A 12,579-nucleotide genomic window follows, 5' to 3' on the forward strand; every position below is an offset into this window, starting at 1 on the left:
GGTGCCATTGAAATTGAGCTCCATGTCACCACCCGTCCTTCAGCCTACTCTTTTTGTGCACGGCGCGTGTCCTTGATGTGCTCTGGATGTTCGAGTGAATTGAAACTGGGACCTACTTTGAAAGCATGAGCTCTCAGGTTCGAACCCTTAGAGAAAAGGCTGAAAACGAAACGCTCCTATTTATTTCGGAAGAATCTTGCTTCAGAGAGAATATGGTGCGTGTATATTTTCTAATCGCTAGGTGTCAGTACACTCGCTGGCTGTTACCTAGAGTGCCACGGGCTTGCTATTTGCTACAAACAACTGCGCCTTTGACACAAGTTTACAATAACGATAAGAGCGCGCCAGTCAACAGCATTGAAGCGTGTGAAGAGGCTTTCCATACAAGTAGCAGTGAGTTTTTGTTCTTTTTCCTAGCATTATTTTCCTTTAATGACTATTATCATCAGTCTAATAGGCTGCATTCCCACTAATTTGCAAATATATTTTGACATAGCAGACGTTTTGACGGCCGTTCTGAATCTTCGAAGAAGGAAACGCAATGCATTGGAGACACTCTTTTTTCTGCGCCAATTCGATTCATTTTGCTGTGCGTTCGCACGCAGCACGCACGCTTCTCGAGCAAGAGCCCGGATAGCTCAGTCGGTAACCCATCAGACTTTTAATCTGAGGGTCCAGGGTTCAAGTCCCTGTTCGGGTGAACGAGCCTCTTTTTGTGGAGCGGTACGTTTTGTTGTTGAGTTCTTGCTGATCTACACTGGCCTCGGGCAGCGACGCTGCAAGGCAGCAAGCCAAACGACATGCCCCTTTCAGAAAGCTTGTAGTCGTGGCCGAGTGGTTAAGGCGATGGACTCGAAATCCATTGGGGTCTCCCCGCGCAGGTTCAAATCCTGCCGACTACGTTGACAGCATTCGTCTGCTTTAGTTTGTAACCTTCTGGAGGCCTAGCTTAAACTTTATAAAAGGAAAAAAAGTCACTGTTACAGGATTACCCTTGAATAAAGTAATGTTGGTAAGAAACAGTTTTGTCTGCAAGCTAAAGATGACAAGGCCCCTTTGTAGTCAGGGACACGTCGGGTAGACCGGTAGCTCGCCGTGATCGTATAGTGGTTAGTACTCTGCGTTGTGGCCGCAGCGAATCCGGGTCACGGCAAGGTTTTCTGGGTGCCATTGAAATTGAGCTCCATGTCACCACCTCTCCTCACCCCGTCCTTCGGCCTACTATTTTTGTGCACGGCGCGTGCCCTTGATGTGCTCTGGATGTTCGAGTGAATTGAAACTGGGACCTTCTTTGAAAGCATGAGCTCTCAGGTTCGAACCCTTAGAGAAAAGGCTGAAAACGAAACACTCCTATTTATTTCGGAAGAATCTTGCTTCAGAGAGAATATGGTGCGTGTATATTTTCTAATCGCTAGGTGTCAGTACACTCGCTGGCTGTTACCTAGAGTGCCGCGGGCTTGCTATTTGCTACAAACAACTGCGCCTTTGACACAAGTTTACAATAACGATAAGAGCGCGGCAAGTCAACATCATTGAAGCGTGTGAAGAGGCTTTCCAGACAAGTAGCAGTGAGTTTTTGTTCTTTTTCCTAGCATTATTTTCCTTTAATGACTATTATCATCAGTCTAATAGGCTGCATTCTCACTAATTTGCAAATATATTTTGACATAGCAGACGTTTTGACGGCCGTTCTGAATCTTCGAAGAAGGAAACGCAATGCATTGGAGGACACTCTTTTTTCTGCGCCAATACGATTCATTTTGCTGTGCGTTCCCACGCAGTACGCACGCTTCTCGAGCAAGAGCCTGGATAGCTCAGTCGGTAGAGCATCAGACTTTTAATCTGAGGGTCCAGGGTTCAAGTCCCTGTTTGGGCGAACAAGCCTCTTTTTGTGGAGCTGTACGTTTTGTTGTTGAGTTCTTGCTGATCTACACTGGCCTCGGGCAGCGACGCTGCAAGGCACCAAGGCAAACGACATGCCCCTTTCAGCAAGCTTGTAGTCGTGGCCGAGTGGTTAAGGCGATGGACTAGAAATCCATTGGGGTCTCCCTGCGCAGGTTCGAATCCTGCCGACTACGTTGACAGCATGCGTCTGCTTTAGTTTGTAACCTTCTGGAGGCCTAGTTTAAACTTTATAAAAGGAGAAAAAGTCACTGTTACAGGATTACCCTTGAATAGAGTAATGTTGGTAAGAAACAGTTTTGTCTGCAAGCTAAAGATGACAAGGCCCCTTTGTAGTAAGGGACACGTCGGGTAGACCGGTAGCTCGCCGTGATTGTATAGTGGTTAGTACTCTGCGTTGTGGCCGCAGCGAATCCGGGTCACGGCAAGGTTTTCTGGGTGCCATTGAAATTGAGCTCCATGTCACCACCTCTCCTCACCCCGTCCTTCGGCCTACTCTTTTTGTGCACTGCGCGTGTCCTTGATGTGCTCTGGATGTTCGAGTGAATTGAAACTGGGACCTACTTTGAAAGCATGAGCTCTCAGGTTCGAACCCTTAGAGAAAAGGCTGAAAACGAAACGCTCCTATTTATTTCTGAAGAATCTTGCTTCAGAGAGAATATGGTGCGTGTATATTTTCTAATCGCTAGGTGTCAGTACACTCGCTGGCTGTTACCTAGAGTGCCACGGGCTTGCTATTTGCTACAAACAACTGCGCCTTTGACACAAGTTTACAATAACGATAAGAGCGCGCCAGTCAACAGCATTGAAGCGTGTGAAGAGGCTTTCCATACAAGTAGCAGTGAGTTTTTGTTCTTTTTCCTAGCATTATTTTCCTTTAATGACTATTATCATCAGTCTAATAGGCTGCATTCCCACTAATTTGCAAATATATTTTGACATAGCAGACGTTTTGACGGCCGTTCTGAATCTTCGAAGAAGGAAACGCAATGCATTGGAGACACTCTTTTTTCTGCGCCAATTCGATTCATTTTGCTGTGCGTTCGCACGCAGCACACACGCTTCTCGAGCAAGAGCCCGGATAGCTCAGTCGGTAAAGCATCAGACTTTTAATCTGAGGGTCCAGGGTTCAAGTCCCTGTTCGGGTGAACGAGCCTCTTTTTGTGGAGCGGTACGTTTTGTTGTTGAGTTCTTGCTGATCTACACTGGCCTCGGGCAGCGACGCTGCAAGGGACCACACCAAACGACATGCCCCTGTCAGCCAGCTTGTAGTCGTGGCCGAGTGGTTAAGGCGATGGACTCGAAATCCATTGGGGTCTCCCCGCGCAGGTTTGAATCCTGCCGACTACGTTGACAGCATGCGCCTGCTTTAGTTTGTAACCTTCTGGAGGCCTAGCTTAAACTTTATAAAAGGAAAAAAAGTCACTGTTAAAGGATTACCCTTGATTAGAGTTATGTTGGTAAGAAACAGTTTTGTCTGCAAACTAAAGATGACAAGGCCCCTTTGTAGTCAGGGACACGTCGGGTAGACCGCTAGCTCGCCGTGATCGTATAGTGGTTAGTACTCTGCGTTGTGGCCGCAGCGAATCCGGGTCACGGCAAGGTTTTCTGGGTGCCATTGAAATTGAGCTCCATGTCACCACCTCTCCTCACCCCGTCCTTCGGCCTACTCTTTTTGTGCACGGCGCGTGCTCTTGATGTGCTCTGGATGTTCGAGTGAGCTCTCAGGTTCGAACCCTTAGAGAAAAGACTGAAAACGAAACGCTCCTTTTTATTTCGGAAGAATCTTGCTTCAAAGAGAATATGGTCCGTGTACATTTTCTAATCACTAGGTGTCAGTACACTCGCTGGCTGTTACCTAGAGTGCCGCGGGCTTGCTATTTGCTACAAACAACTGCGCCTTTGACACAAGTTTACAATAACGATAAGAGCGCGGCCAGTCAACAGTATTGAAGCGTGTGAAGAGGCTTTGCAGACATGTAGCAGTGAGTTTTTGTTCTTTTTCCTAGCATTATTTTCCTTTAATGACTATTATCATCAGTCTAATAGGCTGCATTCCCACTAATTTGCAAATATATTTTGACATAGCAGACGTTTTGACGGCCGTTCTGAATCTTCGAAGAAGGAAACGCAATGCATTGGAGGACACTCTTTTTTCTGCGCCAATACGATTCATTTTGCTGTGCGTTCCCACGCAGTATGCACGCTCCTCGAGCAAGAGTCCGGATAGCTCAGTCGGTAGAGCATCAGACTTTTAATCTGAGGGTCCAGGGTTCAAGTCCCTGTTCAGGCGAATGAGCTTCTTTTTGTGGAGCGGTACGTTTTGTTGTTGAGTTCATGCTGATCTACACTGGCCTCGGGCAGCGACGCTGCAAGGCACCAAGGCAAACGACATACCACTTTCAGCCAGCTTGTAGTCGTGGCCGAGTGGTTAAGGCGATGGACTAGAAATCCATTGGGCTCTCCCCGCGCAGGTTTGAATCCTGCCGACTACGTTGACTAATGGTGGGGGAAAAAATCGATTCTGTTCAGTATCGCGATATTTTGCGCACGCAATTATATCGATACAGTAGCGCAAAGTATTGCGATATTTAATTATAAAATTATCTGTTTTACTTTCCGGTTTTCTCAGAGTTTACTCTGATCATTTACATTTGTGTATTACATCCACAAGGTGGCGCTTGTTGCGGTGCTTTGTTGTCGTACATTCGACAGCAAATTCAAATGAAAATGGCTTCAGTATTACTGTTGTACACGACGCTCCGCATCTTTCAAATCGAAAGTGTGGGTAAATTTCGGTTTTATGATTATTCTCAGGTTTATGTTACTCTATTATGTCTGCTTTATGTTACTCTATTGTATTTAAATAATTTTAAGTTATGTGCTGGGAGCTCAGTGAGTTTTGTTTGTTTCATATTAAATATTATCTGCTCGGTCTTGTCTGTCAGCGCGTTGTCATTGTCCTCTATTTTTCACTGCTTGAGAACATGGGTTGAAATCGCCCTCTAAACCCTCATTCACTAAGTTAGGCCTATTCCCTAAGTTAACGTTAGTCCACTAATACTGTTAACTTGAAGGAGTGAATGAAAACGAGTGAGCGACAGGCGTTGAGCGCTGTACATTCGTTAATGCAGTGCAATGTGGGACAGAGACGCGATCTGACACGCGTCCCATTTTCTCACAAATCTCTACGTTTATTTAAATAGTTCAAGATTGCTCTTATGAGAACACTCGACAAAACTGACATTTTGGCATAATTTGTGTGTGTTATGGTTTGTTCAAGCTCGAAAGAGAACTTGATACTGACGCGCGTCTTTTCTGTGGGTCGTGTGTGTGTGTGTGTGTGTGTAATACAGGCAGGATTTAACGGATACTGCGTAATTGCGTTAAACATTTTTAACGCTTTAAACTTTTTTTTTGTTTTTGTTTCGGTGCCGCGGTGGGCAAGTGATGAAACCAGTGTTGCAATGTGTCTCCCGAATGTTCAAGAACAAGTTTTTCAGTTTTTGCACTTCAGTTAATGTGTAGAAGATAATGTTTACAGAATTAAATGTGACATTTAAAGTGAGGTGAGCGGTCTTATTTTCCTAATTTTTTGTAATGCCTTTGAATAATATGGGGGACGTGAATCGCAATATCGCAGAATCGAATCGCAATACTTGCTGTATCGCAATATATTGAGAATCGCAATAATATTGAATCGTGGCCCAAATATCGCAATACTATCAAATCGTCAAATTTTTGCCAATTCCCACCCCTAACGTTGACAGCATGCGCCTGCTTTAGTTTGTAACCTTCTGGAGGCCTAGCTTAAACTTTATAAAAGGAAAAAAAAGTCACTGTTACAGGATTACCCTTGAAAAGAGTTATGTTGGTAAGAAACAGTTTTGTCTGCAAGCTAAAGATGACAAGGCCCCTTTGTAGTCAAGGACACGTGGGGTAGACCGGTAGCTCGCCGTCATCGTATAGTGGTTAGTACTCTGCGTTTTGGCCGGAGCAACCCCGGTTCGAATTCGGGTCACGGCAAGGTTTTCTGGGTGCCATTGTAATTGAGCTCCATGTCACCACCTCTCCTCACCCCGTCCTTCAGGCTACTTTTTTGTGAAGGGCGCGTGCCCTTGATGTGCTCTGGATGTTCGAGTGAATTGAAACTGGGACCTTCTTTGAAAGCATGAGGTCTCAGGTTCGAACCCTTAGAGAAAAGACTGAAAACGAAACGCTCCTATTTATTTCGGAAGAATCTTGCTTCAGAGAGAATATGGTGCGTGTATATTTTCTAATCGCTAGGTGTCAGTACACTCGCTGGCTGTTACCTAGAGTGCCGCGGGCTTGCTATTTGCTACAAACAACTGCGCCTTTGACACAAGTTTACAATAACGATAAGAGCGCGGCAAGTCAACAGCATTGAAGCGTGTGAAGAGGCTTTCCAGACAAGTAGCAGTGAGTTTTTGTTCTTTTTCCTAGCATTATTTTCCTTTAATGACTATTATCATCAGTCTAATAGGCTGCATTCCCACTAATTTGCAAATATATTTTGACATAGCAGACGTTTTGACGGCCGTTCTTAATCTTCGAAGAATGAAACGCAATGCATTGGAGGACACTCTTTTTTCTGCGCCAATACGATTCATTTTGCTGTGCGTTCCCACGCAGCACGCACGCTTCTCGAGCAAGAGCCCGGATAGCTCAGTCGGTAGAGCATCAGACTTTTAATCTGAGGGTCCAGGGTTCAAGTCCCTGTTCGGGCGAATGAGCCTCTTTTTGTGGAGCGGTACGTTTTGTTGTTGAGTTCATGCTGATCTACACTGGCCTCGGGCAGCGACGCTGCAAGGCACCAAGCCAAACGACATGCCCCTTTCAGCCAGCTTGTAGTCGTGGCCGTAACCTCCACTAAATGGACTGCTCTATCAAGTCCTAACAAGTCCAAACAAAGTCCTAACAAGTCCTAACAAGTCCAAACAAAGTCCTAACAAGTCCAAACAAAGTCCTAACAACTCCTAACAGTGTCCTAACTCCTAACAACAGCGGGGCAAAAGAGCCAATCATATGCTTCGAAACAGTTGCCGCTCCAAGGGGGGCAAAAGAGCCAATCAGATGCGTCGAAACAGGGCCCCGTGCGAACAGTGTTCTCATTGGTTGACTGATGGAGACGATGTCACAGTTCATTCTGAGGTAACTTTATTTACCGGCATCGAATATCTCTCGACACTAAAAGTAAGCAGAACTTACTAAAATTATGTAAATCACTGAAATGAAATCGTAAAAGTATGTGGTGTGTTTGTAAATACTTCTGCTGTGACAAACGTTGGATGTTTTTCGTGAAGTTTGATAAGACGGTCACAAACCTTAAGAGATAACGCTGATCGCAATGTTAATTATTTTCTTTACTGAACGTTTTTAAGTGTCTTTTGCGTGTCTTTCTTGTGTCCATCAAATTAAACTAGAACAGAGATGCTCGATTTTGTGTCTGTGTCAAGTGTTAAATGTCGCTGCTAAGTTTGATAAGACGGTCAGAAAACTGATCGCTATGTTAATTATTATTTAATATGACATTTAAACTATTTTTTACAAAAGATAGAACTGACAGCCCGTTAAACTGTCAAATGGTGTAACCACAAAAAATGACCAATATCTAATATTTCACACCTCCTAGAGTTCATGCAATTGCATGAAATTAGTAGTTAATTTAGTAATATTCTATGAGAATATGTTTTATTATAAATGATATGGGTTTTTCGTTGTACTGAGCAAGACCATATGCTGTAAACTTCTTGTTTTATGTCTATTCTTTGACCATTTGAGTACAAATGGTTTAAACACCCATTATTACAGTGTAGTAGAGTATTAAATTATTATTCATATTAACTTTTTTGTACAATATTAGTCTTTTAGACAAAATATTGGTTACACCAACTGACCATATAACATCTATTGCAATAGGACAAGAAATTGACACAGAAAATAGGCATCAAGGTAAACTGAATTGGATATTTTAATATATATTCATGTCATTCATCATACAATTTCAGATACCAGTTGTTTTCAAAGAGAGTGCTATAAAGTGTGTGTGAGAGAGAATAAGAGTGAGTGAAAGAGTGGGTATGATCATTTCTTAACAAACATGAAGAAACAGGATTGGCTTGTGTTGTGATTTCAGTTCAGTTCTCATACAATTTCAGTTTGTAAAATAACAGCCATTTTTTTCAAAGAGAGAGTGAGTGAGTGAATATGAATGTGTGTGTGTGTGTGTGTGTGGTGTGTGTGTGTGTGTGTGTGTGAGAGAGAGAGAGAGAGAGAGAGAGAGAGAGAGAGAGAGAGAATGTGAGTGAGAGAGTATCATTTTTTTCCATTTCTTTCATCACTAAACTGTTTTTATTACATTTTCTAATAACCGACAACCATCAGTGTGAGTTCATGCCATCTAATGAGATCTGAACAAACTATTTCACATTAGCATAACAATATAAATGAAACAGTGTCTCAGAAACTTAAGACTTGAAATATTCCTGAACAAATTAGTTGAGACTGTGGAAAAAAACATACAACCTTATATTGTAGTTGCTTAATTTCCTATCTATCTGTCTGTCTGTCTGTGCATGTAGACCTACATGTTGCCTACAACAGCCTAATGACTGCCTCTTGTCCTATAGAGATGCCAAAGGAAGGAAAGCCAGATTCATTCTGGACCGGCGTCATGATGCTGTTTGCCCAGGGGAAATATAAATTTTCCACTGGCCAGAGACCTGGGAGCAGACGTTGGAAGGCAGTGTTAGAGAGGATAAAGAATTGTCCCCTGACCCCTGCATTTGGCCTAACGGTCAGAAAAAAAGAAATTTTTGGGAAAAAGATCCCCTGCAAATGTGGCTACCATGATGTAAGTTATGTCATTGAATCCTTAAACATATGATGTGAGACAAAGATTCTGACAAATGCTTCCTCCACAGCTGTTTCCCATGGCTGGTTCTTCGTTGTGCTTGATTCTCCAAATCACTGTTTTGATGCAGAGTTTTGTGTGATTTAGAGGATAAGAGGATATAGAGAGTAAATACAAAATATTGTTTCCCTCAGTCAGGACAGCAGACAGGGACCACAGCAGGTCCACAGCAGACAAGGACCGCAGCAGGTCCACAGCAGACAGGGACCGCAGCAGGTCCACAGCAGACAAGACCCGCAGCAGGTCCACAGCAGACAGGGACCGCAGCAGGTCCACAGCAGACAGGGACCGCAGCAGGTCCACAGCAGACAGGGACAGCAGCAGGTCTACAGCAGACAGGGAGCGGTGATAATACCATGGCATGCTCCCTTTGTGCTCAGGAAGTGCTATTTGACCAGTTTACTCCATGGTCAGGAGCAGTGTGAGCACTGCGGCACAAAGGCCATAGGTGCTGTCAGGTTATCAGAGCACCTTGAGAAGTGTCATGTCTTAAAATCTCCCACAGACCTCCCAAACATTTCTCCTCTAACCCCTTCAGCCCGTCCCTCCACTACCCCAGCCCAAGAGATGACACCGACAACAATCGTCTCTCCCCGAGATGCTCCAGCTCCAGTCTGCCTCACAGCCCAAGAGACGACACCAACCATCTGTCTCCAAGTTGCTCCTGCTCCTACCCCGCCCACACTATCTGAGATGGCACCAGCGACTCAGAGTGGCACACCACTTCTTCCTTCTCCTGCTTCTGCTCCTCCTCCAGCAGCACCAGGGCTCCCAGTCCCTCTACGCTTTCCAGAGGTAAGCCGGGCCAGGTTTTTGCCAAAGCCGTTCCTCCGGGTCATCAAGCCAGGTGATCGGGAGTGGATTGCCCACATCCTCTATGACGCAAGTGGGCAGCTGAGACAGAATGTCAGGGAGAATTGGCACCACCCCCCAAGCCCAATCAGATCGGTGGCACCTCCAAACCCACATGATTACTTTCGACAGAGGATGTTCCTGTGGGCACCAATGCGTATGTGGGGCATCCCTCTGAAATGCACTCTGTGCAACCGAAAGATGCACCACTCTGGCATTTACACCAAGGTCAGAGAGGTCATTGATGTGGATAGCAAGTACTATTTAATAGGGGGAGATTACCCTCGGTGCAGCCAGTGCAAACAACCTGTCTGTCCTTGGAGTAGTGACATTTTAAAGCAACTTGACCCCTCTAACCGCAACAAATTCCCTGCTGTGTTGACTACACATTTGACACTGGACAGAAAATGTGTGACACATTTGCGTCCCAGAACAGCAGGGAATAGCTCCAGTTTCCTGCAGCAGGCCTTTCAAGAGGCACACAGTGAGGATTGGGCTAGGAGATCCTGTGACTATTTCACAGATTGTGAAATTCACAAGAGATCCTGCCTGAAGCAGTCCCAGGCTGTTTATCCCCCACCACCACCCTTCTCTCCCTTGCCCCTGGCCCAGTGGTTCGAGACAGTGCATGCCAACGATGTTGTCGGTCACCTTGATGAACTCAAAGGTGTCATCACTTCAACGTTTGGCAGAATTCTGAAGCTCGATTCCACTAAGAAGGTAAATGTAAACCTATATAAGCTTGAGCTCATTTGTTCTTTTAGGGTTTGATAAGAATACATATGCTAATGATGTATATACTTTTGTTATAACAGGTTACCAAAAAACTTGCTGGGGGGATTGAGAACACGGCAACATGGATGTCCAATGTGGGGAACGAGTATGGTCAGGTCCTCAACTCGGTCCTCACAACCGGCGAGGGGGCTGGGCTGGATGACTTGTGCCAAGGTATCGTTCAACGGTACAGGGATGCTGGTGAGCCACAGCCAGCTGCTATCTATGTGGATAGAGACTGTTGCAGTGACAGAGGTGGGTTTCCTGTAATTTGTGTTGATGTTTTTTTTGCCAAATTAAGGCAGTTGGTGACAATACAAACCAAAAAATGCTTTTACACAGGAGTGAGCCCAGTTCTCCATTGGTTTCGGCAATGGACGTCCACTGTGCGGTTGGATGTGTTCCACTTTATGAGGCAATTCACCAACGGTCTCACCACAGAACACCATCCACTGTACGGTACGTTCTGCTCCAAATTGTCGAGTTGCATTTTTGAATGGGATTACCAGGACATCTGTCATCTGAAAGAGGCGAAGCGGTCAGAGCTGAGGCAAAAGCATCAGGGCCACGAGCCAACAGATGCCCAGGTGTTGGCAAGCATCAGCTCTAAAGAGCTAGCCAAGCACTGCTAGGAGAAAACCCGTGGAGTGGAGGAGACTCGTGGCCTCATCAAAAGTCTTCTTGACTCCATGTGGCACCTTGTGGAGGGCACTGGACTGCACCTTATAAACCATGAACGCATGTCTCAAGTGTGGGAGGTACACCAAAAGCACCTTGCCTGCATTCAGGATCCACCAGGAGTGCAGCTTTACACAAACATTAGGTCAGGGCTGGAGAAAGGAGAGAAGACACTGGATTTGCTAAGATGCAGCAGAGGGTCCTCCTCTCTGGAAAGCTTTCATAAGCACCAGTGTGCTTTCATTCCAGGCATGTTAAAACCTTACACACATATGGTATATTTTGCTATTGAATGTTGACATAATATTGTTGTAATTTGTTGTAATCAGTGATCCTGTTTTTTGTCTCATCAGGGTGGAGATGCAATGCATTGCACACTCAGATGTACATGCTTGAGGGTGTGTCAAGGTGGAATTTAAACCAGTCAGCACAAGCATTTTCTATGACTGAGACATCCAGGACAAAGCTGTATAACATTCGTTTGATGTCCAATGTGAATGCGCTCAGCAACAAAGTGTTGGGAAAACCTCTTCTTCCAGAGTTTATCCCCCCTGGGAAACCTACCGGTAAGAAAAGTCTGCTGTTGATGATGATCAGACCTATATTGTGACATGGTAGGCAAGTAAACAATAATTTTTTCCTTGGTGAATACTTATTGCAGGAGAGCGTATTGCTGTAGAATATCTTCTGGCACAGTCCAACAGAGGAGATCTTATGAGCCAGCAGATTGGTATTGGTGACATCCTGCCTGAGATCTTACATTTACTTTAGCTGACGCTTTTATCCAAAGCGACTTACAATTGCTATATACTGTATGTCAGAGGTCGCACGCCTCTGGAGCAACTAGGGGTTAAGTGTCTTGCACAGGGACACATTGGTGTCTCACAGTTGATTCGAACCCGGGTCTCTCGCACCAAAGGCATGTGTCTTATCCACTGCGCCATCACCACCCTCTTGGATGAAGACCTCGAGGACGAATGTCCTGATGTGACCGTACCAGAGGCTCATGACCTCACATTGCAGGTAATATTATGTCAAGAGTATATCAGACATCAAAAAAATATTGGAAAACTAATAAACAGTTCATTTTTAATGTAGAACAGACACAAAAAAATGTAAAAGATTGTTTATTTTTTATTTATTCTTTATTCTGTGTATACTTTTATTAATCACCTCAGCAATTTGGAAGCGGTGGCCCTAGGCCCGGGCCAGATCCCAGGTCCCCATTGGAGGAGAGTGATGCCTCTGCTGGGCCCATCTACTCCCCATTGGAGGAGAGTAATGCCTCTGCTGGCCCCATCTACTCCCCATTGGAGGAGAGTAATGCCTCTGCTGGGCCCGTCTACTCCCCATTAGAGGTGAGTGATGCCTCTTCTGAGCCCGTCCTCACCCGATTTGATGAGAGAGATGCCTCCGCAAGTCCCGTCCTCACCCCATTT

General features: G+C 45.0%; 7 non-coding genes across 7 annotated transcripts; all 7 read left to right on the forward strand.

Moving 5' to 3' along the window:
* Positions 1-820: 820 nt before the first annotated feature.
* On the forward strand, positions 821-902 carry trnas-cga (transfer RNA serine (anticodon CGA)). Its single transcript has one exon. It is a non-coding gene; the product is annotated as a tRNA-Ser (tRNA).
* Positions 903-1,803: 901 nt separating this feature from the next.
* Positions 1,804-1,876, forward strand: trnak-uuu (transfer RNA lysine (anticodon UUU)). Its single transcript has one exon. It is a non-coding gene; the product is annotated as a tRNA-Lys (tRNA).
* A 120-nt stretch (positions 1,877-1,996) lies between these two features.
* Positions 1,997-2,078, forward strand: trnas-aga (transfer RNA serine (anticodon AGA)). Its single transcript has one exon. It is a non-coding gene; the product is annotated as a tRNA-Ser (tRNA).
* Positions 2,079-2,977: 899 nt separating this feature from the next.
* On the forward strand, positions 2,978-3,050 carry trnak-uuu (transfer RNA lysine (anticodon UUU)). The gene has a single exon. It is a non-coding gene; the product is annotated as a tRNA-Lys (tRNA).
* A 120-nt stretch (positions 3,051-3,170) lies between these two features.
* trnas-cga (transfer RNA serine (anticodon CGA)) lies at positions 3,171-3,252 on the forward strand. Its single transcript has one exon. It is a non-coding gene; the product is annotated as a tRNA-Ser (tRNA).
* A 1,063-nt stretch (positions 3,253-4,315) lies between these two features.
* On the forward strand, positions 4,316-4,397 carry trnas-aga (transfer RNA serine (anticodon AGA)). The gene has a single exon. It is a non-coding gene; the product is annotated as a tRNA-Ser (tRNA).
* Positions 4,398-6,577: 2,180 nt separating this feature from the next.
* On the forward strand, positions 6,578-6,650 carry trnak-uuu (transfer RNA lysine (anticodon UUU)). The gene has a single exon. It is a non-coding gene; the product is annotated as a tRNA-Lys (tRNA).
* The last annotated feature ends 5,929 nt before the right edge of the window (positions 6,651-12,579 follow it).

Source organism: Siphateles boraxobius, unplaced genomic scaffold (assembly GCF_051911475.1).
Source record: "Siphateles boraxobius isolate OS27281-9 unplaced genomic scaffold, OSU_SipBor_1 42, whole genome shotgun sequence".
NCBI lineage: Eukaryota > Metazoa > Chordata > Actinopteri > Cypriniformes > Leuciscidae > Siphateles > Siphateles boraxobius.